The sequence below is a fragment of the Canis lupus genome, chromosome 3 (genome assembly GCF_003254725.2).
Source record: "Canis lupus dingo isolate Sandy chromosome 3, ASM325472v2, whole genome shotgun sequence".
In the NCBI taxonomy this organism is placed as follows: domain Eukaryota; kingdom Metazoa; phylum Chordata; class Mammalia; order Carnivora; family Canidae; genus Canis; species Canis lupus.
In genome coordinates, this window is record NC_064245.1 from 5338160 (window position 1) to 5361712 (window position 23553).

The 23553-nt window shown below is 35.6% G+C and overlaps 1 long non-coding RNA gene across 3 annotated transcripts in view; it reads right to left on the reverse strand.

Annotated features, from left to right (window-relative positions):
• Nucleotides 1-23553, reverse strand: part of LOC112653945 (uncharacterized) — a 96488-nt gene that overhangs the window by 14914 nt on the left and 58021 nt on the right. For all 3 annotated transcript variants that reach the window (XR_003132648.3, XR_007409678.1, XR_007409677.1), the window contains one exon: nucleotides 6624-6679. This is a non-coding gene — a long non-coding RNA (uncharacterized LOC112653945). The remainder of the gene's footprint in view (nucleotides 1-6623; nucleotides 6680-23553) is intronic.

The following is a 23553-nucleotide window of genomic DNA, read 5'->3' on the forward strand; positions in this document are numbered from 1 at the left end:
AGAACAAAGGATAAAGTCCTATGGGTGATTTGGGAAAGTATATGAGTTATATAGAGAGATTAATAAAAAAAAAAAAAGCTTTTCACTGGGCAGCCTGGGTGGCACAGCGGTTTAGTGCCGCCTTTGGCCCAGGGCATGATCCTGGAGACCGGGATCGAGTCCCATGTCGGGCTCCCTGCATGGACCTGCTTCTTCCTCTGCCTGTGTCTCTGCTTCTCTTTCTCTCTTTCTCTCTCTCTCTCTTTGTGTGTCTATCATGAATAAATAAATAAAAATCTTAAAAAAAATCTTTTCACTTAAAAGAAACTCATTAAAAAAAAAAGATAATATGCCTCTTTTACATGGAATTTTATTAAAGATCAATGTAGATACAACCAAGGAACCATAGGCTCAGAAATATCTCTTCTTTTTTCTCCTCTTCCCCTATTTCATACATCTACCCATCCCACTTTCCTCTGGGAGCCGCCAGTTTGCTTTAGTATTTATGAGTCTGTTTCTGTTTGTTTTTTAGATTCCACCTATAATTGAAATCGTATAGTATTTGTCTTTCCCTGGCTGACTCTTTTCACTTATCATAATACCCTCTAGGTATGTCCGTGTTTTTGCAAATGACAAGATTTCATTATATTTTATGGCTGAGTAAAGATGTGAGATGTATCTCACATCTTCTTTATCCATTCATCTATCGATGGGTTGTTTCCATCTCTTAGCTGTTGTAAAGAATGCAAGAATTCTGTAATAAACATAGGGGTGCATATATCTCTTCAAATTGTTTTTTTTGTTTTCTTTGGCTAAATACCCAGCAATGAAATAACCAGATTATATGGTATTTCTATTTTTAATTTTTTTAAAAACCTCTATACTGATTTCCATAGTGGTTGCACCAATTTACATTTCCACCAACACTGCACAAGGGTTTCCTTTTCTCCACATCCTCACCAACACTTGTAATTTCCTGTGTTTTTCATACTAGTCATTTGGATTGGTGTGAAGTAACATCTCATTGTGGAAGTCACTTTATTTTCTAGACATAAGTCAATTATATACACATTTGTTCCATTCCACTAGAAAAGTAGTAGTTAAATCTACTTGCACATTACAAACTCCCTAGATTTTTAAGGATCCAAGCCCAGGCTCACCCATGGAGAGTCTAATGTAATTGTTTGGGAGTAGGACTCAGAGATCGTTAATTTTCTAAGTGATATTAATGTGCAGAAAGCTCGGGGAATCATTGCATTAGATCGAGGGGATGGTGATTGTGTTAGTTTATTCCGCGCTGGACATTAAAATAATCTTTTTATTTGTATTATCTCATTTAATCCTTCTAGCATTCCTACACTGCAGAAATAATCTCATTTTGCTGTTGAAACAAGCAGAAAATTTAAATACATAATTTGCCAAAAGCAATGCAGCTTAGAAATGTTGAAGCAGATGCAAACTAAGGCTTTATGAATTTAAAGCCTGCATTCCTAAGCATTCTTATTATCTAATTTCTGCATCTAGGTTACAATAATAGAAGCATCCTGGGTTTTTTCCTATCTATTTTGGCCCAAAGGTGCCATATGCCATGGCTCAGGGCAATTGTCATCACTTCTTCGGAATTAGGTAATATGTGAAAAACCTAGAGGATAATGTAAAAACTTTTAGCCTCCTCCAGCATCTGGTGAATAGACATGTTTTGTGAGTTGCAGGAGATATGTAAGATTTTTCTTTAAATTATTAAAGTATATAAATATTGGAAATTTTGCTTTAAAAATTAGATTACAAGTTTCTCTTAGAAGTTATGAAATCTGTACAATTCTGAACCTAGACAAATGAAGGTCTATAGCCATAAATGGGCTGTCCTTTCTCCTGTATTTGCCATATTTCCTACAGTTGCCTATTGTCTCATATGCCAGTGCTTCCTCAAAGATTAATCATGTTCACACGATTAACCGGAGGGTCCTATCAAAATGCAGATTCTGATTTGGTATGACTGGAGTGGAGGCAGAGATTCAGCATTTCCAGCAAGTTTCTAGCTTGTGCTGATGCTCCTGGTACTCAGACTACACAACTTGAATATCAAGGTCATATAATATCTTTAATACTTATTTGCACTACTTGACCTTACTTAAATCAATTAATTTCATGTCTTCTACTTATATAATCTTTGTATTTATGTAATCTCACATAAATCAATTCACTCCTGCTTTATTGGATAAAAACAAAAATATGGATTTATAATTTTTTACCTTCTTTTTCTAGAAAGTGGTGTTCTTTCTAAGCCTATTACTTGGAATGTAAGAAAGGATAAAAATACATTATAGATTTAGAGCTTAGGTTCTCCAGCCCAAATTCTCACAAGTGTCATTAAGAAAGCCATTTGATACCTCCACACACAGTGTGCTGTGTTGTAAAAGAGAAGATGCAGAGAATTATTTCAATCACTGAGCCTAAGTTGACCCACCCAGAAGGGAGGTATAAGTCCAGAGTTTCACAAAGTCTCCAAGGGTTACCCACTCAATTTCAACAAAAGGCCAGTTTCAAGACAACAGCTGCTTTCCAATGGTGTACATGGCAGCCATGTCCAGGAAACAACAAGTCTTAACAAGGGACACCTTATGTTGCCAGAGATTCCAATTATTAAAATCCTGTCATAAAGACATCTAGTTCAAAGTGGTCTTTAGGGTTGAGGGGTCCCCCAAATAATAACAATTTTCTATAGAATCACTTTGCACTTTGCACTTACGGGATGGGGAGTAACAAGGATATAAACCATCAATACCAACTGAAAATTCAGGGGTAGAAGGCATTAAAACAGTACACTGAAGTGGCCCAACTGGTCACCCCCACTGGTAACGTTCGCTCTTACTATAAACAATTCTCAAATGCCATTAATTGACTCCATGCCCCTTTTGCACGTGAGCCTAGGCAGGATGTTTACTTGAATGTATACGACAGTGAATGTATACCACAGTGCCATAAAACCTTGAGTCCCTTCCTTCCCCAACTTTTCCAGCCTAACTGGATGTGTGCACATGACCTTCAGTGCTTCTAGAAAATAGGACATCAATCTTGTTTCTATTCACATTGTCATTATAGCAGTTACATTAGGGCATAAAAACTGGGAATGATCAGGTGCATGAAAGATAAAAACAGTTCTATTCCAGTAAGCAATACACATTTGTATTTGGTTGCAAGCACTATGACAACAGCAAGTAGCTCAATCAAATGAAACTTCCATATTTTCTGTTCACTCCACATCCAATATTGGGCACTATCTATCTCAGCTTTGGATATATCTGGATTTTATACCAATAGCCACATTGCTTTCCAGCTGTGTCCATGGGATTTATCCTCCTTAGCTGATTTGGGTTTGACTCAGAGTGGTACTTTCTTTTATCAAATTCACATGAACCTGGGGTTCCCTTACTTCTTTTCTAAAATAAGATCTAAGTTCTTACCCAGTTTTGGTCTAAGGGCTAAGTGAGTTTCCAAGGTAGGAGGGGTGATTATAAGATTTTATGTACATTTTCTTGGGCCAGTTTTTACCTCTCCCTTAGATAGCCTTTGTCAGCATTGTAAACCCAACTTAGGAGAATAGTATACCCAGATAACAGTAAACCTTGCATATATGGTTTCTACAGAGAATGGTATGTCACAGCAAATCTCCCTAAGAGAGTCAAAACTCTGTTTTAGCAGCGAGGACCCACTTCAAAAAACTATGAGCTCTTTTACTGTTATCTCCAAATGGATTTAAATCTAACTTGATAGAACATACTGGGGGCCAGAGGTGGGCATGTGTTTTAAGACAGTACAACTATTTTCATTATTTAAAAAAAAAATTTAAATTCAATTAATTAGCATATAATGTGTTACTGGTTTCAGAGGTAGAGGTCAGTAATTCATCAGTCTTATATAATGATGCTCATTGCATCAAATGCCCTCCTTAATGACCATAACCCAGTTACCCCATCCCCTCACCCCTTAAAATAATAATAATGAGACAACCATACTTATATGTAAAAATAAATATCAGGTTGGATAACACCATTAATATCTCAGGCAGATTTTTTTTGTAAACCGTAATCCTAAACCCAGAAGACAGAGAGATGTAAAGTAGGGCCTCCTGTATGAGATTTTTCTCCTTTCTGCAATTGTCCACTGCTTTGAGTGTGGAAGGTGTTAAGAAAGGGAACAGAAGTCAGGATGCTTAAAGCAGCCCAAATTTCTTCTTTTGGGTCCACTTCATTCCCCTGAAGAAGCTTTAGAGCAGAGTTGTTGTTACCTGTTCACTCACCACTGTAGTCCTGGGCTCTGTCCCATTTGTTGTATTATGCAATCTGTCAACAGCAGCATGGCAAAGAGCAAGGCCTTGACTCAAAAGTTTGATCCTAGATAATTCTCTGGCAATGGCTTCTTACCCTTCTTCTGTCTTCTCCTACCCCAGGGAATTCTTAAAAGTCTTTATGTTGATTCTTTCTATCCATTCAAAATCATTTTTTCTTCTGTGGCATCTCTAAGGTTGGACGAGGGCAAGAAGCCAGCAGCCTGACCTAGTGTACCATCTTGACAGCAACAGCATCTTTTTTCCTTTTATCTTTTTAGAGCTGTTCATTTTCTTGTCCATTTTGGCTAGAATTGATAAACTCATCCTCACTGAGTGATATTGAATGTCACTCTTTTTACTTACTATGTAATTGGATTTAAAGCTGATCCTGTTAGGCATTAAACAATCAATATATTATTTTTTCTTCTTGTTTTTGTTATTGCTGCTTTTTTGTCTCACCACTAGAAATGGAGTTAATATTTTTTATTCTTTCCTATTTCACTCTGTTATAAAATATAAGCACCCTGAATCAAGAGAAATAGTAAAATGCAATCTGGATTGAATTTCATGATAAAAGGTATTTTTGAAGCAAAGAGATTTTTTAACAGTCAAGAATTTTTTCATCAATAATGTAAGCTGCTTATTTTAAATTGCAGCACTATTACAGATGTGCATGATAAATTGCTCCTGAATGCATGCTATCCTACAGATTTGAAACATATGAGTACGATGAATATCATATTGGCTATGAAGTAGCATAGCCTTACAGACAAGCTTGACAAAACATAGAATGTATTCTATTACTAGCAAGTGCTATCTTGCCATTTAACAAGGAGATTATTGTAGAAATAAAAGGGAAAGGCCAGCCTTGACTTCGTTAAATCATGAATTCATCATCCTCCTTGATTTGTTCTACTAGATTCTAATTTGGACATCCAAGAACACCCCTTTGCAACTCAGAACCACTCCATCCTGACTTTGCCTGGCAGGTTTTTATGCTTGGACTATTTCTGGTCTTATGCTCTTCAGCAAAAATCCATCCATTCTGAAACCAACTTTCAACTAGTGTTCCAATGTATTGAGATTCCTACCTCTCCTTTATCAAAGGTAGTTTTGGGGGAAGTAACTGATTAAATCAGTGTTTCTTAAAGTGCGGCCCAAACTCAAATACAATTTTCAAGTAAGGTTCAGGGATTGTTTGTTTGTTTGTTTAATTAAACTTCCTGGGTGGTTCTGAAGTGCACAAATGTTTGAGAGGCACTGCCCTAAACTAAAGGAATAAATAGCCATAAAGTGAGAGGCATCAGCTGAAAGGTTATAAAAGAAAAACACTTAGGCAAATTAGACAATGGTGATTTTGTTCTACACATACCATGTTAGTCAACTATCAGACCCATACATAATGCTTGTCAGGAATCAGTTAAAGAGTATTTAAATATTCATTATACACACTCTGCAATTATGCGATTGCTATGTGATTTCTACCTTTTGAATACATAAGATATTCCAAATTTGTTCTTGGTATAAAACCACAGATGAATTAGTCCCATTCTCCATACAATGTAATAGGGAGGCATATGGGTTTGGGGCCACAGTGGAGAATAGGTTTCAACATATGAAACTTGGGGACATGTTATAATCCATGCCTTAAGTGCAATCAGGTTCTTCTCAGAAGTAAAGGTTTCCCTCTAGCCTCTAAAGCTGGCCCTCAACTTTCTGTCATACACCCATAATCTGTGGTTAAGGGAACAACCTTCTATAGTTCTACTTCACCCATTTCTTACTCTGGCCATTTGGGGGAATCTAGTGCTCTTTCTCTGGAACTATGATGGTATATAGGCTTTGGAAGTATCCAGACAGTTTTTAGCCCTGTTTGCCACTCACTAGCCATGCTACATAGAGCATTTATTTTTTTTACTGACATTAAAAAAATAATAATAAAAAAAAAACAAAAACAGATCCTGGTTGGTGTGAAATTCTTTTGGTCAAAGAGGAGTATACAAGCAGTACGTATGAGGCTTTCTTCCCTTAACTACTTCCCTAACCTTTTGTTTTAGACCTAGACAAGAGAGAACCTCTACGCTTTAAAGGGCACCACATATCACAAGCATAATAATAGTATTTAGTATATTATAAAATTTTAAGTATACATGAGTGCCTTTTCACTCAGTTCTAGGGCTTAAGGATGACATAGTACAACTCAGCTGTTTTAGTAGCTAAAATCTGTAAGGCCCCACAGAAATGGGATGTGTCTCCACATCTCTTGTATTATGTCTTCAAATCAACAGGAAAATGAGGTAATGCCACTGCTTACATTTTGACGAATAGGGACTGCTTTGGAGTGAAGGGAGAATTTAAGTTACAGAGTACCTGTGAAAGAAAAAATATGTATTAATTAACTTATTAATTCATTTATCTTATGTAGCATAAATGCCAATTGATTATTATATAAAAATATTATTTTTAACTTTCTCAGTTATGTCAGGGCATTCATTTTCTGGTTTTGCTTATTATTTTTCCCATGTACTAATTTATTTTTCAGAATTAATCATTAATTAGCAAAATTTTCATAATGATTACACTAATAGTCTGACGATAATTTTGAAGTTATTAAATAATTCATATTGCACTATACTTGTACATGTTTAGGTCCCGTTGTAAATGCATGCCACATAGCAGCAATTATTTACATTAGCAATTGCATAGGCACTGAATATTGAGGTTAAAATATTACTGTTTTTGTAGAAGCAAAAATAAAATTGAATAAAATATTAAAATGTAAATTGTCAGCGAATTTTGATTTAAAAATCCAATATGCATTAACTATAAGTTGTATATGCCTTTTAATTTTAATAGATACATTTAAATTTTAAGAATATAACTGTTTTGAAAACACATGAAAATATTACTTTTAACCTCAATATTAATTTACATGCATGTAAAATCTTATCCAAATTTTGCTTTGAATACAAATGTAATTGTTAAATCTTTTAGATAACCACTGACCATAACAGTTCATCATAACAACATAATCACTCAAATTTTTATACAATAACTAATAATTTACATATATTTACTTATGTCTCATCCATACATCATTTACCTATAAAGCCTTCCCATACATGTGTAATTATTAAGTTGTTTTTGATATTTTTTTTACTATCATGTAATAAGTATAACTTTACACATATTTTTTCTATTTTGTCATAAATTATATTTGTCATGATATACATTTTGTTTAACAGTTAGCTTGATTTATTACTTTTAATATATGGATTCACAGTGTATAGGGCCTCATTTTTACTTCTTGCCATGGATGCTATATATTTTAAGGGTAGGCCTACTCTTCCCCAAAGCATGACAAAGTGGAGACTCAGAAGTGAGAGTGAAGTTTTTATTTGAACTAAATTGTACTGTACCTATATGTATGCGTGTCTGTGTTTATCAGGTATGAGATCTGCCAGAGATGACAGTTGATGGTAATAAGAAGGAAGGAGAGACTCCAAAATAGTTTAACCAATCTAGTTAGAAAATCAAAAACAAGCACCATAACAACAAACACATTTTATGAGTCACATCGACAATGTCTGACTATTCAATTAATTGGGCATATAATTCTAGAATTAATATTACATTGATTTTTCTCCTGTAATTAAGACAGATATATTTTCAGATATAAGTTTTCTGTAGTTTTTCAAAAGATGCCAAAATATGATAATAATAGGAAAGCAATCTGATCTTGATAGGCAAGGGACTATTTTGCAAATAAAATGCTAATTTTTTGAAGATAGGTTTCCTCTCTTCCTCTAAACAGTCAACAATTTTTATCATATGAAATAGAATAGGCTTATATATTATTCTCAGCAGTTTGTATGAATTTAAACATTTAGGGAAAAAAAGAGAAATGTTGAATGTAACTTATTTATCAAGATAGAGCATTTTGTTCTACCCAGTAATGGCAATATGTACCCAAAATACAAATATTGCATGATTCCACTTATATAAGTTATCTAAAATAGTCAGATGAATACAGTCAAAGAGTGGAATAATGATTCCCAGTGGCTGGGGGGAGGGGAAAATCAATGGGTATGAATTTCAGTTAAGCAAGATGAATAAGTTCTAGGGATCTGCTGCTGTTCAACATCGTAAATATAGCCAACAATAAAGTATTGTACATATAAAAACTTCTTAAGAGGGCAATTTCATGCTAAGTGATCTTACCAAGGTAAGTTATATGGTGGGAAAACTCTAGATGTCTTGTAAAGATAAAGCCCTGGCACTTGAGATTATGGGTGTCCTGAGAAGATTTTCCTGAAATCTGAAGAATGATTAAGGATAAATTAGGCAATGGGTGGGGAGGGAGTGTTTCGAATATTTGAAGAGTACGAACAGCACATCCAAATTCCTTGAGATGAACAGAAGTATGACAGGAAGGGATGGTAAAAAAGACCAGTGTGATTTTATCACAGAGATGGATGAGAACACTGGCAAAAGAATGAGCTGCAAAAAAAAAAAAAAAATGCATAGGCCTGATGTGAATGCCGTTATTGATCTGAAGGATTTTATACTTTATCCAGAAGACAATGGAAAATCATTAAAATATTTTACATGAGAGAGTAATGCGATATCTTTTTCTTTCTAGAAGATCCTTATGGTTTACTATAGAAAGGAAACTACAAAGGTAAACATAGGGAGAACTGGTAGATGGTTACCAAACATCAGACAGAAGTTGAGTAACTCAGAATAGGGGTGATTAGATAGAGATGGAAAAGAGTGCCACATTTGAAAGCATTTGAGGAGAACATTTTGAAAGGAATTGTGATAAACTATATAGTGGATGAGTATGGAGAAAGTGGCAAGAGGCATTCTAATTTTCCACCTTGTTTATTTTCTGCATGGAGCTGGAAGGCATGCCTGAATTTAAAAAAATAATTTTTAGAGGATAGAACCATTAATTGAATAAGGGCATGAATAAATAGTATGGACCAGAGTTGAGACTGAAAAGTAAAGAATGGCTTTGGGCTGTAACAGTTAAAGGTCAGGGGAAAGTGCCAAAACAAGACTGAAAAGGGGCCAGAACATAAACAAATGATGCAACGTCATAAAAGCAAGAGAAATGATTTAAGTAAGGAAGGATGGTAAACGGTGTTAAATAAAGCTGAGGGGATAGAGTAAAACTGAGCTTGAAAATGCCCATTGGAATTAAAGACCCTAGAGAAAGTCATTATTATAGAGTGATGAAGGTGAAAAACCAACCTCTTATGGATTAAATAGAACTGTACCTCTGATTCCTTCTAAACAGAAACTAAAATTATGAATCTATTAAAATTAGGCTAAAACTTGACTCTGTGAGTCAGTATCAGTGAGGTAATTACAATATGAATATGTCTAGAGATTTCTATGCAGAGGAGACTAAACCTAAAGAGGAAATGCAACGTCCTACCAAATCAGCTTTTTTGTTTTTGTTTTTATTTTGTTTTGTTTTGTTTGGATCTAGTGATTCACTGGCCAAGAAAAAGTGCCGATATTGAAGAATTTAAGGCAAGAGTAAAAAATTTGACATAATGGGGATTCTCTCTGAAGTCTTCTGTTAGGACTTATTATATCATATGTACTTACTTTGATTTAATTGATTTGTAACACTTTTTTTTGCCATGATTTTTTAGGAGGGGAAGCTATCTGCAGAGTGCAAATTAATGGATATGTATCAGAAATCACTTGCGTGTGGGGTAGAAAAAACATACAAGGCTCTGGGTTTGTTCTCAAGAGGCTGACATGCACAGACATGCATATATAAAGCTTTCAAAGACCTTAGATAGAACAAGGAAGGTGATAAATAAACGTGCTTGTTAATACATTTCTCAAGCCACAGGTCAACACATGCCATAGGAGTAGAGGCCTGGCTCTAAACTTTCTCTGTCGGTGTAGTGCATTATTTCTTGGAAATTGTCCAGTTAAATTGTCATTGATCAAAACATACACAGAAACGGGCAACATTACCATGTAACATTAAACCAACTTTAAATTAACTTGTATATTTAGTTCAAGGAACTTCATAAGTGCTGAATTTTTACTGACAAAGAGGATTTCTCTACTCCACTAACTTGAGGCATGTTTTACAATCTCATTCACCACTTTCAGTGTGTTTTTTCTCCATTCAAGATTTTCTTCTGCTTTTGAAAACATTTCTGTTCTCTGAATAAAAAAAAAAAAAAAAAAAAGAAAACATTTCTGTTCTCTGATCGATAGTTTCTATTTTCCTATTTCTTGTTATTTTTCTATGTGTGTATGTGTGTATGTGAGTGCTTGACTACATATGAAATGCATTAGGAAATAAAAGTGGCATTTTAGTGATGTATCAATATAACAGCCATACATTTGCTAATGTCTGCTGACCAAAATAAATGAACAAAACAGTATGTATCTTTTAATGCTCCAGCTAGCAGAATTATTATGTGACTGAAGTATAGATGATAAAGTTTTAAATAGATCTAGAATCCCATATCTGAAAACCCCAAGGCCACATATATTTTGGAAGTCAGAATTATTCAAATTTCAGAAAGATAATGCAGGCGTGAAATATATAATATTCCCAACAAGTTCTAGAACAACATCCTCTAGTTTCATAAATTGCTATCACCAAAGTTAAACAGTCACGCTACTTGGGATAAAATCATAAATTATTTGTGTTTAGCTACAGTCAAACTATATAGTAATATGTTAATAAGTGATATGGTGGATAAATACAAACTGTAAATATTCCAACACTCCTTAATTTTTAAAGTTTATATTTCTATCTCTAAATTTATCTATCTATCCATCTATCTATCTACATGTGATAAATATTCGTTATGTTAGTTTGTTTGGGAATCATAGAGAACAGGTCATCCAGTGTTGACACCTTCACTGTTGTCAGGTTGAGGTGGATATGTGTAGATGGACAGAGAGAGTTCTCACACAAGGTGGCAGAACTTTTATAGTTGACTTTTAAAGAGAGATTTCACTTTTGCCTCCTCATTGAATAGCCTTCTGTCTAAGCAGAGTCTGAGTAAATTTCTATAACTTCCTGTTGATTGGCAAATGGAGCATGATCAAGGAAAGCAATTATTTGATGACAATTTTTTTTACCATATTTCAGAGATTTTCCCCCTATGTTCATGAACATTACTTTCCTCATGCTCACCATTTCAGCAATTTCTTCATCATCCATGGAACTGGACAACAGTGCATGATTGTAAATGCTCCCCATTCATTCTCTCATTTTTCTCCAAGGGCTGTGGTTTTTGTCAGTCAGAATCTTATCAGATTTGTCAATGTAATTTTCATCTGCTTCAGGATTTGCAGAAACCTTTTGCTATAGGTTTTCAGATATTTAACATAATGCTTCTTGAATTCCTGAATATTTACATTTATTCTTTTTTTTCTAGTTATTTGTAATAAACTCTACCTTACTTCATCACCAGCAAATCAGTTAGTGTAAGTTTACTTCACTGTCAAATCTACTTAATCAGTACCAGTCAGTCATTATTTTTTGTTTATTTGCTGTTTATTTTACTATAAGGCATTTTCCCATTTTTCTTTAGTTCTTGTAACCACTGTCAGGCTCAAAAAAGTTCAACAACTTAGGTTTCTATTTCTTCATAGCATATACTAAAGACTTAAAGCAATATGGAATTCTGTACGTCACATTGCCTCACGATGATACCACACACATATATACACCTTGAAGAAGCTAATGCAGTAATCACTTGTCAGATATTGATACTAAGTTTTGCTGTAATTTTTATTTTTTGTTATCATATATGGAGTTTTATGTAATACCTTTGACAATTTCACTATTCGGTTTACCCCGGTGTCATAAAATACAAACAAAAAGCCAAATAATGAGGAAAATAAGTGTGTCACTACTAGAAATACCAAATCTCAACACTTCCTTTTCTTTTTTTTAAATAGATTTTATTTATTTATTTATGAGAGAGAGAGAGAGAGAGAGAGAGAGAGAGAGAGAGAGGCAGAGACACAGGCAGAGGGAGAAGCAGGCTCCATGCAGGGAGCCTGACCTGGGACTCAATCCTGGGTCTCCAGGATCAGGCCATGGGCTGGAGGCACTGCTAAACCACTGAGCCACCCAGGCTGCCCAAATCTCAACATTTCAAATAAGATTTTGGCACAAAATAAGTCTTACTGCCAAATTTCAAGAAGAAGGAGGGGGAAGAAGAGGAGGAAGAGAAGGAGGAGGAGGGATAAGAAAAATAAAATTTAGATCTTTGAGCTTTTCATGTTTTGAAGTTGCCCTGAAATATTGTAGATCTGTATTAATTTAAGATGGAAACTTTAGTATATGAGTTAAGGAGAAATTCTACTCAACATATGAACACTCATGATTAATCTTAAAAGATAATAGATGTTAATTAAAGACACATGATACTAGCTGTTTAATTCACTCCATTATGATCATTGAAGTTAACATTATATATTTATAGCCCTCTAATTATAAGATTTTCATTGATCATGAACATCCCACGTGTATCAAAAGTGCTAAGAAATTTTTATTTTATGTACTAAAAAAATTTATCATTGTTTACCGGTATTAAAGAATACATTTAGGGATCCCTGGGTAGATCAGCGGTTTAGTGATCTCTGTCTCTGTCTCTCTCTCTCTCTCTCTGTGTCTCTCATGAATAAATAAATAAAATCCTTAAAAGAAAAAGAATACATTTAGAGTTACAGACAGCAAGATGTCCAGTACTCTTCAAAAACTATTCATCTCACAGTCACTGATTTTTTTCAATAAGAAAACATGTACTTTACATGCAAAATATACCACAAACTGTAAATGGTAGCTGAAGCCCTGGTATTTGGAAGATTTTAGATTTTTCTGTTTTGAGTATTTATACACAATTTTCTCACTTTTAACACTGTCTGTATATTACTCTGGTTGAAATGGTTTTCATTCATATTACTAGGAAAGCAATAATTGAGGATATTACTCATCACATTTATTTATATTACTAAACAAATTTTTATTCTCTTCCTATCATGCCAGTCATTGTTTCAGATCCAGCAACGAAGGAGTCAAACCTCCTAAACTATGAAGAATAAAAGGAGTTAATACAATATGATGCTTAGATGAGTACCTGACACACTAAACACTTAATAATTATAGCCATTAATAATATTAGTGGTGACTGCATTTTATTTCAAGCAACTCTTCTGGGAATTACGTACTATAAATATAAACATCAATTATAATATCATTTTATGTGGAGACTGATTCTTTGAATTAAACACAGCAGATTTAATAGGGCGGGGTGTACGTTAGTTAGAATAGTGAGAAAAAAAATCCTTTCAGGAGCTGATATGTAAACTTAAAACTAAAAGAAGGGAAATAACTAGTCCTACAGGATTCTGGGGAAAGAGTATTTCAGGTAGAATAATATTTAATTGCAATGCCTACAAGAAAGGAGAGATTGGTATGTTTAAAGGCTAGAAAAAATGTACCTGGTACATGGTACACCAGGAAGAAATAGGTAGAAAATGAGGTCAGAGATTTGTAGGTCATTATATACCTTGGAGGAGACTGAATTCTATGCCAATTGCAATGGGAAAGCAAGTTAAGGGTCTTAAGAGGAATGATATTACCTGATTTGAAGTTAAAACATCATGCTTGCTGCCCTTTGCTCATGTTGGGTGGGTTGGGAGTGGGGGAAGAAGTCCAGTTAGGAATCTAAAACCATACTCCTGGTTAGACATAATGTTGGTTTGGGCCAGTGTTAGAAGTGGAGACGATGGGTTCAGGATATATTACAGATGGAGCACTGACAGAATATGTTGATGAATTATGTATAAGAGATGAGAGAAGGAGAGGAATCAAGAATGGGTTTTTGAATTGAATATCTGAATAGATAGTGGTAACCTTATTCTAGAGAATGCTACAGGAGAAATAGAATTGATGAGTGAATGAACCTGTATACGTATGTGTGTGTGTATGTGTGTGTTGGGGGAAGTGGGAAGTGAGTGTGTATGTATGGAAATCATGACTCCTCTTTTGCTAACTATTCAAATGAGACAATGTTCCTAAAGTAAAAGCTTATGTGATAAATTCCCTAGATTACATTTCCAGAAAAAAAAAATTCTACGAAGCCTGTTTGCTTTCTTCAATCTGCCACTGAGTTTATTAGTGGACAAAATGTTTTCTCTTTCAAGTTGGCTACCTGGAAATGGAGAGATAAATTTCATGCTTAATTACAATAAATGATTAATTCCAGTACATAATACATTGCTTTCCTTCTTTTGTTGTCCTTCTTCCTTCTAACTGGATTCTGAGCAAACTTTGTATTTTAATTGATTTGCTTCATATGTGTCTTAATGTATTATATGTTACTTCACACTAATTTGAGGACTGGTTACTCCATAAAGCATAGATGAATACATAAGTGTATGAGTGAATTAACAGATATCAGTTTCTCCAAACTCAGTCCATCAACAAATTTGAATCAATAACAACACCACACACAAAACGCACTAATTAAAAAGGTTAATGGTATCTAGCGCTTAAAATTAAGCAATGCGTCAAATTTAACTTGTGAATCATAAATTTCTTCTCTTTCCTGAAGAATCAACATCTCAGTATTGAGCATCTTTTTCTTACTGAGTTGACAAAGAGAGTTGGTAAAATGTAGAAACAGCCACAGTTTGCTTCAGAGCCACAGATTTAATGTAAGCAAAGGGGCAAGAGATTGTTTTCATATACAGACCCAGGAAAGTCTTACACACATCGTTTAAGAAGTATCACTTGAGTGTTAATTTACATATTCTTATTCAATGGCTTAGCTAATGGAGAAACAATGCATGCATTTAGTTTTAGCCTTAAAAGAGATGTATAAAACTTACTTTGTTATGTTTTCAAAGAAGCTAATAATTCTGGCCTTTAAGTGCTTTACAAACACTGAACTCACTTGTTCTCTCTCAGTTCTGGAATAATAGCATAGCTCCACACCCATTTCAAGGAAAACATTGATTGCTTCTAGCCCATTTCCTCTTTTCCTTTGCAACACAAGAGGACTGTGCCACCAGTGCAAGCCATGGTTCCCCTGCAAACTAGCCGTGGGTGCTCTTAGACAAACTGCTTACCTTCTGAAGTTTCATTTGTCATTAGCAGTCTAGACATGATAGAGTACATTTTTCTTACAATCACTGATAATAAACAAATCACTTAATAGAGTTATTCAAAAAGAGTAAGTGCTAAATTAAAATTAGCACACTCACAAAACCATTTTTGGTTTGTTTGTTTGTTTTGTTTGTTTTTTGCCTTTGGAATGCTCATGGGATTAAAAGTGATTTTAGTAATTTCTTTGTGGGCACTCTCCCTCCAGCACAACAAACAGAAAAAACTCTTGACTCACACAATGAAGTCATAGTCATGAGTATTTAGAGGTCACCTAGGAAGTGTCAGGGCAGTAGGTATATCTTCCTCATTTAGTTTTACATTAGGGAAGATAAAACATATAAAATATTTGCTTGACCAATAAGCTTAAAATGGAGAATATTGGGGAATGCATAACAATCACCAATGGCTTGAAAAATACGGTAGCTATGGTTTCAGAAAGATAAGTATAAATAAACTAAATGTAGAGGTGGGGGAAAAGGAGTTCAAAACAGGAGGAAGACCAAAGATAATATATAAAAAGCCAAAACCATATGAAAAGAACCTCAATATAACTAATCATTAGGGAAATGCAAATCAAAACCACAATGAGAGATACCATCTCACATCTATCACTACCATAAAAAAATAAGTAAAGTGTGCCCGGGTGGCTCAGTTTGTTAAGTGTCCAACTCTTGGTTTTAGCTCAGGTCATGATTTCATGGGTTGTGGGATCCAGCCTTTCAATGGGCTCCACACTCAGCAGGGTGTCTGCTTGAAGATTCCCTCTGTTCCTCCGCTCACTCACTCACTCACTCACTCTCCCTTTCTAAAATAAATAAATAAATATTTTTTAAAAAACAAGTAAGGACAGAAAATAACAAATGTTGTTAAAAAAAATGTTGTTGAGGATGTAGAGAAGTTGGAACTTCTGTGCACTGTTGGTGAGATTGTGAAATTGTGCAATGATGGGAAAATAGTATGGAAGTTCTTCAAAAAGTTGAAAATAAGGCTACCATATGATCCAGCAATTACACTTCTGGGAATATATCCTAAAGAATTTAAAGTAGGATCTTGAAGAGATACTTACACACTCGTGTTCATAGCAACACTATTCACAATAATCAAGAGAAAGAAACAACACGGTTATCCACCTATGAATGAATGGATAAAGAAAATGTAGCATATACATACAGTGAAATATTATTCAACCTTAAAAAGGTGGGAGATTTTGCCACATCTATATTATGGATGCCTCTTGAAGCTATTATGCTTAGTGAAATAAGCCAGTTGGAAAAAGACAACTATTGATGATTACACTTACCTGTGGTATTTAAAGTAGTTAAATTTATCAAAGCACAAAATAAAATGCTGGCTGTCTAGGGCTTGCAAGAGGGGCAAAGAGGAGTCACTGTTTATTGGGCATAGAGTTATGGATTTGCAGGATGAAAAAGTTCTGGAGATGTTTTAAGAACAATATATAATACTTAACACTATAGAACTGTACACTTGTAAATAGTTAAGATAGTAAATTTTACATTATGTGTTTTTTTTTACTACAATAAAAATTCAAACATAAAAACCTGAAACAGGAGGGAGAGTATTGCAATTAGTCCACAGAGGTGAGATAGATACCTTCACCCAAAATTTACCCAGATGTTGAGACTGATGACACCATAGGTGTATTAGGAGGATATGAAAATGTCTGTTATTCACATAATAATGAGGCTTTCTGGGGAGAGCAGAGTAGATTCCAAAACAGGTCCAAAAACCGTATGAGAGAATAGGAAAGAAAACTAGCTTGAGGTTTTATGGTGGCTAGGAGATGGGGCAAAGCTAGGGTTCCTGCATGTGGGTTAAAGCTTGTATGGTTTGTACTTCCCTGCAGTATCAAAGGAGGGAATATCTGAACTTTCTTAGCTCCTCCAGATGTGAGGCAGAAGAGGGAGGGAGAGTAGTGTGGGTTGAAAGTCATCAGTGGTCAGAAGTAAAAAAATGGAGTCAAAGTGTTACAACTCCTAATTGTTGCAGACTGTTAGAATTCATGACGTTTGGCTGGTGACTGAAATATGCCATTTAATTATATTTAGGCTCGTGTAAGCAGGCCACCAGCATCCCCTATGATGCTTGTAGCCTTGAGGCCATAAACAAGGTGAAATTTCTGTTGCATGTTTTGTGCATGAGCTAACCATTGTTGCTTTTGCATAGTGTCTTATATTGTGGCTTTATATGTAAGGAAACATGTTTGACATTCATTTACATTTAGGATATATGTGAAGTAAGAGATTCCTAGAGTTCTTTACCCTGAAGTGGAAAAACTTGGATAAGAAATTGCTATTGGCTATTGGTTATTGCTATTGGCTAGGCCAGACAGATCATTAGCAGTGGTGTAAGAGTTTGCAAAAGTGTGCAAAGATGGGCAATTGTTGGCCAGGGTATCCAGTGCTAAGATGACTGTCTGAATTTAACCAATTAAGCTGACCTTCAGGTCCCATCCTGGATTGGCAGCATCCTGGTTAATGAAAAGCAGCAGTTCCCCCAGGAGTTCCCTCATGCATATGGTAGAGACATAATTCTTAAGGCATAGTTCTTAAAGAATAGTTCTTTACTGTTCACTCAACATGATCAGGACAGAGATGACTTCATTGTCTAGCACCATGGCATCTGGCATGGGACAGACTTCAGGAGAGTTCACGCCTTCCTGCAGGTGAAGTATGCCAGAGAACCCAGGCTTGGCTCTAGCTTGTAACAAGGAGAACTTGGCAACCATGCTAAGCTTGCAGGTACTGCAAAGCATAATGGAACCTAGCTATCAAGGGTCATAGGCTCAGGGCGCATGAGATCCTCTTTTTCCGGAAGAGAACAATAGCAGCCAGCAATTGCCAGTCTAATGACGTATAGCATGGAGCTGGGGAGAGCAGCTTCGTGTACCAGAAGCTCATAGGCAATTAATGGCCATCAGGAGTGGCCCATAGATTCCAAGACGCATACTGAAGATTTTTATGGGGAAGGAATTTTGGGGAGGTACTAATGGGAACGTTGCTATATTGCAACATGGACAAATTCTAGAACCTTCGTGATAGGGGGCCTCATTTGCAAGTGGGCCAATTTTCAAGTAACAGCCAGCATAAGTAGGCCTACGTAAAACTTAAGTAAAAAATTAAGTAAAACTGAGAAATATATTTCTTCTGGAATCTAAAAGACATTGTTTTTGTTTGACTTTTATGGGTGCAAAGAGGTTCAATAACTGTTTCTTGACAATGTCAGAGATGGAGCAGCCTTTGATTACCAAATAATTTTCAGGAACTTACTGCAATGACAGGGCCTTATCTTATGTGTGGGGCAAGGATCCATCTCCTTTTTTTATGAGTTCCTTTGTGAGCATTTGTATGTCCTTAATGAATATCAAATGAATTTCCTCAATGGAAGATACCTTCCAAGTGATGTCATATCTATGTTCTTAGAGAAAGTCAGATGTGCTTAAGATCTTTCCTACATAGATGGTATGTGATGGGAGGGCTACTGAGGTACTGGATGAGTAGCTGGGTAAAGATGCATTGTGTTTTTCAAAGAGAAATGCAAATTATAGGTACAAGCCTGTTGAAATAGGTACCAAATAGAACATATTGGCCAAATCTATGAGTGAAGTGTATTTTGTGCAGTAAAGTATATTACCTATTGCTGATTAGGTGGCATCAGTAATTTTAATAATACTGACAAATAGATAAAGACACCAGTAGAAACACATGTCAGGATCACTTTAAGGAGGGTCTTATTTCCCATAGTCATTCCTAAACACTAATTATAACTTCTGATTTAGTTTGGGAGGAACCTGTAATGGAGGCAAAGGAGAACCCAGCAGATGTAGCACAGAAAACCATGGATCTGAGTACAAGCTTGCCATTAGGCAGCACCACAACTCAAAGCACATTAACAGCAAGCAGCAGAGCTAGTTAGCAAGACAGAGCAAAAGAATAAGGATTCCCCAGGGGGCATGGTCCTTGCCCAGACTCCTTGTTCTCTCTGCCAATAGTTGTGTCACCAGCAGAATGGACTCACTCATATTCTGGTTTGAAACTAACGGTGCAACACAAGTATCAAGGGGATTTAAGAACATTTATTACTCACATAAGGAGGCTTTCTGGGAGAGAGCAGGGTGGACTTGCCCACAGATCCAAGAATGGCTTACGGGGGCAGTAGGGAAAAGAGGCTGGCCTGGGGTTTTATGGTATTTAGAAGACATGGCAGGGGTTAGGATTCCCATACACAGGTCAGTGTTTGGGTGGTTTGAATTTCCCACAGGTGCCAAAGGAGAATACATCTGGGCTCTCTTATCAATTGCTCAGATGTGGGGCTGTAGGGGAAGGGAAATTGATGGCGATTAAAAGCTGTCAGTAATGGAAGTAATGGAGTCAGACTATTATAAAGAGCACAATTAAATCACTGAGGCCAGTGAGGACATAAAATTTTAAAGTAAATGAGAGTGTGGCTAAGTATTAAAAGCAAAGCTGGAAATGAAAAGGGAAGACTACGGTGAAACGTGTTAATTATCTTAAGCATATTTTTCAGAATAGCAAAACATCTAATCTTTGCAATGAGAATAACTTAACTAAATCTACGTGAGAATGTATAAGAAAATATTTTCAGTATCGCTGGGATGGATATATTTCATACCAGCTTCATGAAGAAAATTACCTACTCTTCCCATTTTCTACCTAGAAAGTTCCAGGGACAAAAGGAAGAGAAAATGAAGGTATTCCAGTCTAATCCTGCTAACTTGTAGCTTTTTTATTTTGTACGCATTCTATACACTTTCTATTTAAATAATTCATATCAATAAATGGGCTGTGATTTCTTATACACACACATAAAATTCTGAAATTTGCAAAGCAAGGTGAACACAGCATTTTAGGTCAACTTAAAATATTTATTTTATAATAGTGACTAGCATTTGCCTATACAATGGTTTTTCAAAAGGCTCTTGCATATCTCATTACATTTTACCTACAAAATAATCTCATGAGGACAAATAATATATTGACAATCTGTGTATATGCATGTGTGTATACATACACGTGTATGTTCTTTATGGTTCAGTTCATACATAAAATCAAAACACATTTTATTTTGCTCAAAATTAGGTAACCAGAAAAAAATCTGTCTCCTAAATTATGATCTAACTCCTTCTTAATTATGAAACATTTAAGTTCAAGTATTAGAAAAAATTATTAGTTAAAATTGACATATGTAATGTCCAGTCAAAAAAAAAAACCAAAAAAACAAAAACAGAAGTCACACTAGCAGAGGTTTTTAGAAGAGATTATTTAAAGCAGGGATTTGGTTATGAAGGTGTTAGGAGACTGTAGCCAGGAAAAAGATAACTGAGAGATAACACATAGCCGACAGCGGGGAGCACCTACCATCCCTGAAAGGAGATAAAGGGAACCAAGCACTTGAAGGTGGGTTCTGAGGAGGTGGAGTAAACCACCAAGGGCAGGGTACCACCCACCTGCTGCTAACGCTGTTGAGGGGTTGTGATAAGATTGGTCTGGCAGTGGAGCAAATAATGGAATTGACAGTGGGAAGCAACTGCTTCTGCAGGAATTAAGAGCAATTAGCTGAGTGACTCTACAGGCACAGTAGGAAACAGGAAGGGAAGAGCCCTTCTTCTGCCTGCAGCTTTCACATCTCCTCAAAGGGCCGCTGTTGGCAGAGCCTAGAAGGGAGCCAGCTGCTAAAGAGGGAAATGTGGTTTACACAGTCACGTTGCAATCCCAGCATTACACAAGTGTCCATGGGTGAGTTTGGAGCTGGAAGAGTCTAGCCCAATAACGAGCACAACATGGAAACTCAGAATCTGTTCAGTGTATTTGCAACGTGGTTGTCCTTAAATGACAAATAATATGTTATATGTTTAGGGAAAAGTAAATTATTTCATGCTCATGTAGAGAAACAGAAGATGCATTTAAGGATGAGCACTTCCCCCTGACCCCTTTCTGTTTGGGACTAGAGGAATTTTTTATAATCAACACCAGTGGTCCATAATGCAAGAATGCTTTCAGTGAGTGCTGGACCTTCAATAACTCTATAGGTCATTTCTCAGACCTTCTTTCAGAGACTGCTTCTAACTTGGTAATGGTGCCATATTGATTAATTCAACAGGTATATGTTGAGAATGTACAATTTTGTAAGTGTTGTAGGTGGCTAAAATAAAACATTTACAGGTCTTAAGAACATGATAGATTTGGAAAGCCCATTTCTCCTGGTATATAATAACAATATGAAATAAGGACACCTAAAATTTATAGGTATGCTAACTTAAATGTAGATTTATTATCAAATTCTGGACAAGTCAAAAATCTGAACTCATCATCCACCTTTTCTTTTCATCTTCCTTCTTTTCTTTTTTTTTCATCTTCCTTCTTTTCTTTTTTTCTTCTTTCTTTTTCTTTCTTTCTCTCTTTCTTTCTCTCTTTCTCTCTTTCTTTCTTCTTTCTATTCTTGCTTCTGCTAGCCCAATTTACCAGGGACATGTCTGGTTATGTCATTACACGGATTACATAGGCTTTCATCGTCAGTAATCCAGTGTGGTATCCGAAGCTCAGAGGTCAGCAAGACTTAGGGTTATTGCACTTGTGGAGCTTAAACAGGCTGCCAGCTTCCAGACGGTGATTCTCTTTTCCTAAGTTGAGCAAGCAAAGAAGCCCTGCTTTCTTTTTATGGCCTCAAGATCATAAGGGGGATTTGTGCAGCCTGTACAGAAAAGAGCTCTGACTGTAAATTAAGGCATAACTCTTCAATTTTAAATATGGTATATTTCACTGCCTTCCTTACCCACTACTTTAAAATCTATAGTTTTAGGTAACAGATGTGAAATATTAGTTGACAAAAACCCACTGTATATGATAATGTGAATTTTGTCTAGAAAAACTGTGTTACGATGTTTTTAAGTGATCATCTACCTTTAGAAGCAGGAGTTTTGTGCTTCACTTCCATACGTGCCTTCCTGATGCTTCCTCACCTTCATCATCTAGTTTGTGATAGACGTTAACCCCAAAGAAATTTGTCTTAATAGATGTTAACCCCAAAGAAATAGTCCTGTCCCTTTACAACTAAATAGATGGAACAGCAAGTGAGAATAAAATCAATGTTAATTTTCAGTGAATTGTGTTCATATGAAAATAACCAATTGTTCCAGTTACAAGGAGACAGAAAAATAGAAGACAAAGGGAGAAGGTCTCTGCTCAGCTTTTTAATTTTGTTTCTATTACAAATAAACTGAATCTTCAATGATTTTTATTCTTTCTCTGCCTAGTTTCACTATGTTGCAGAGAATTAAGTAATGAAAGAACAGCATCTGATTGACAGGGCATCTGTTTTTAATTATGAAATATACAGTGTTTTATATATATGTGTATGTCTACATGTATATGAGATATTACATATATATAAAACATAAATATTTTTAAAATTTCCTCCTGACTTGTTATCTACTCCTTCTTTTTCCTGTTTACTTATCTATCCTTTCATCCTGATATTTGTGAATGCTGTGAAGCTGTTTGTAGGGATAGGACCCGGGTATTAAAGGCTAGTTAAGTCTCTACTCCTTTCCAAATCCAAGCCTTTTGTAGGGATATGTAGTAAGCATAGCAATCGGGGTTGATTCTATACAATCCTCATGTCAATATGTAAGTAGGATCTCAGGAGACTTTCCTTCTACAGAAACAGGTTTAGAAATGATGCACAATTCCCCCAAAGTCTCTAATAATACCTTATTTAACTAATAACATGCATACATAATTAAGGGAATAATAATAGAAAACGTATAGGGAAGCAGTTTCGATGGAAAAAGGCATTCAGAGTTGAATTTGTGGGCAGCATAATACCCCATCCACAAGAGGGGAGGCAGGAGATGGAGTCACTTTTTACCCTTAGATGATCCACTTGAGACGGTTTACTCATCTATAAAATATGGGCAATGACATCATCTATATTGGAGTGTGAATGTGAGAAGTAAATGGGACAATACGTGTAAAGTGCTTAACACCAGGTTTGGCATTAAACAAGCTTGAGCTATCATCATGATGATGTCAGCACT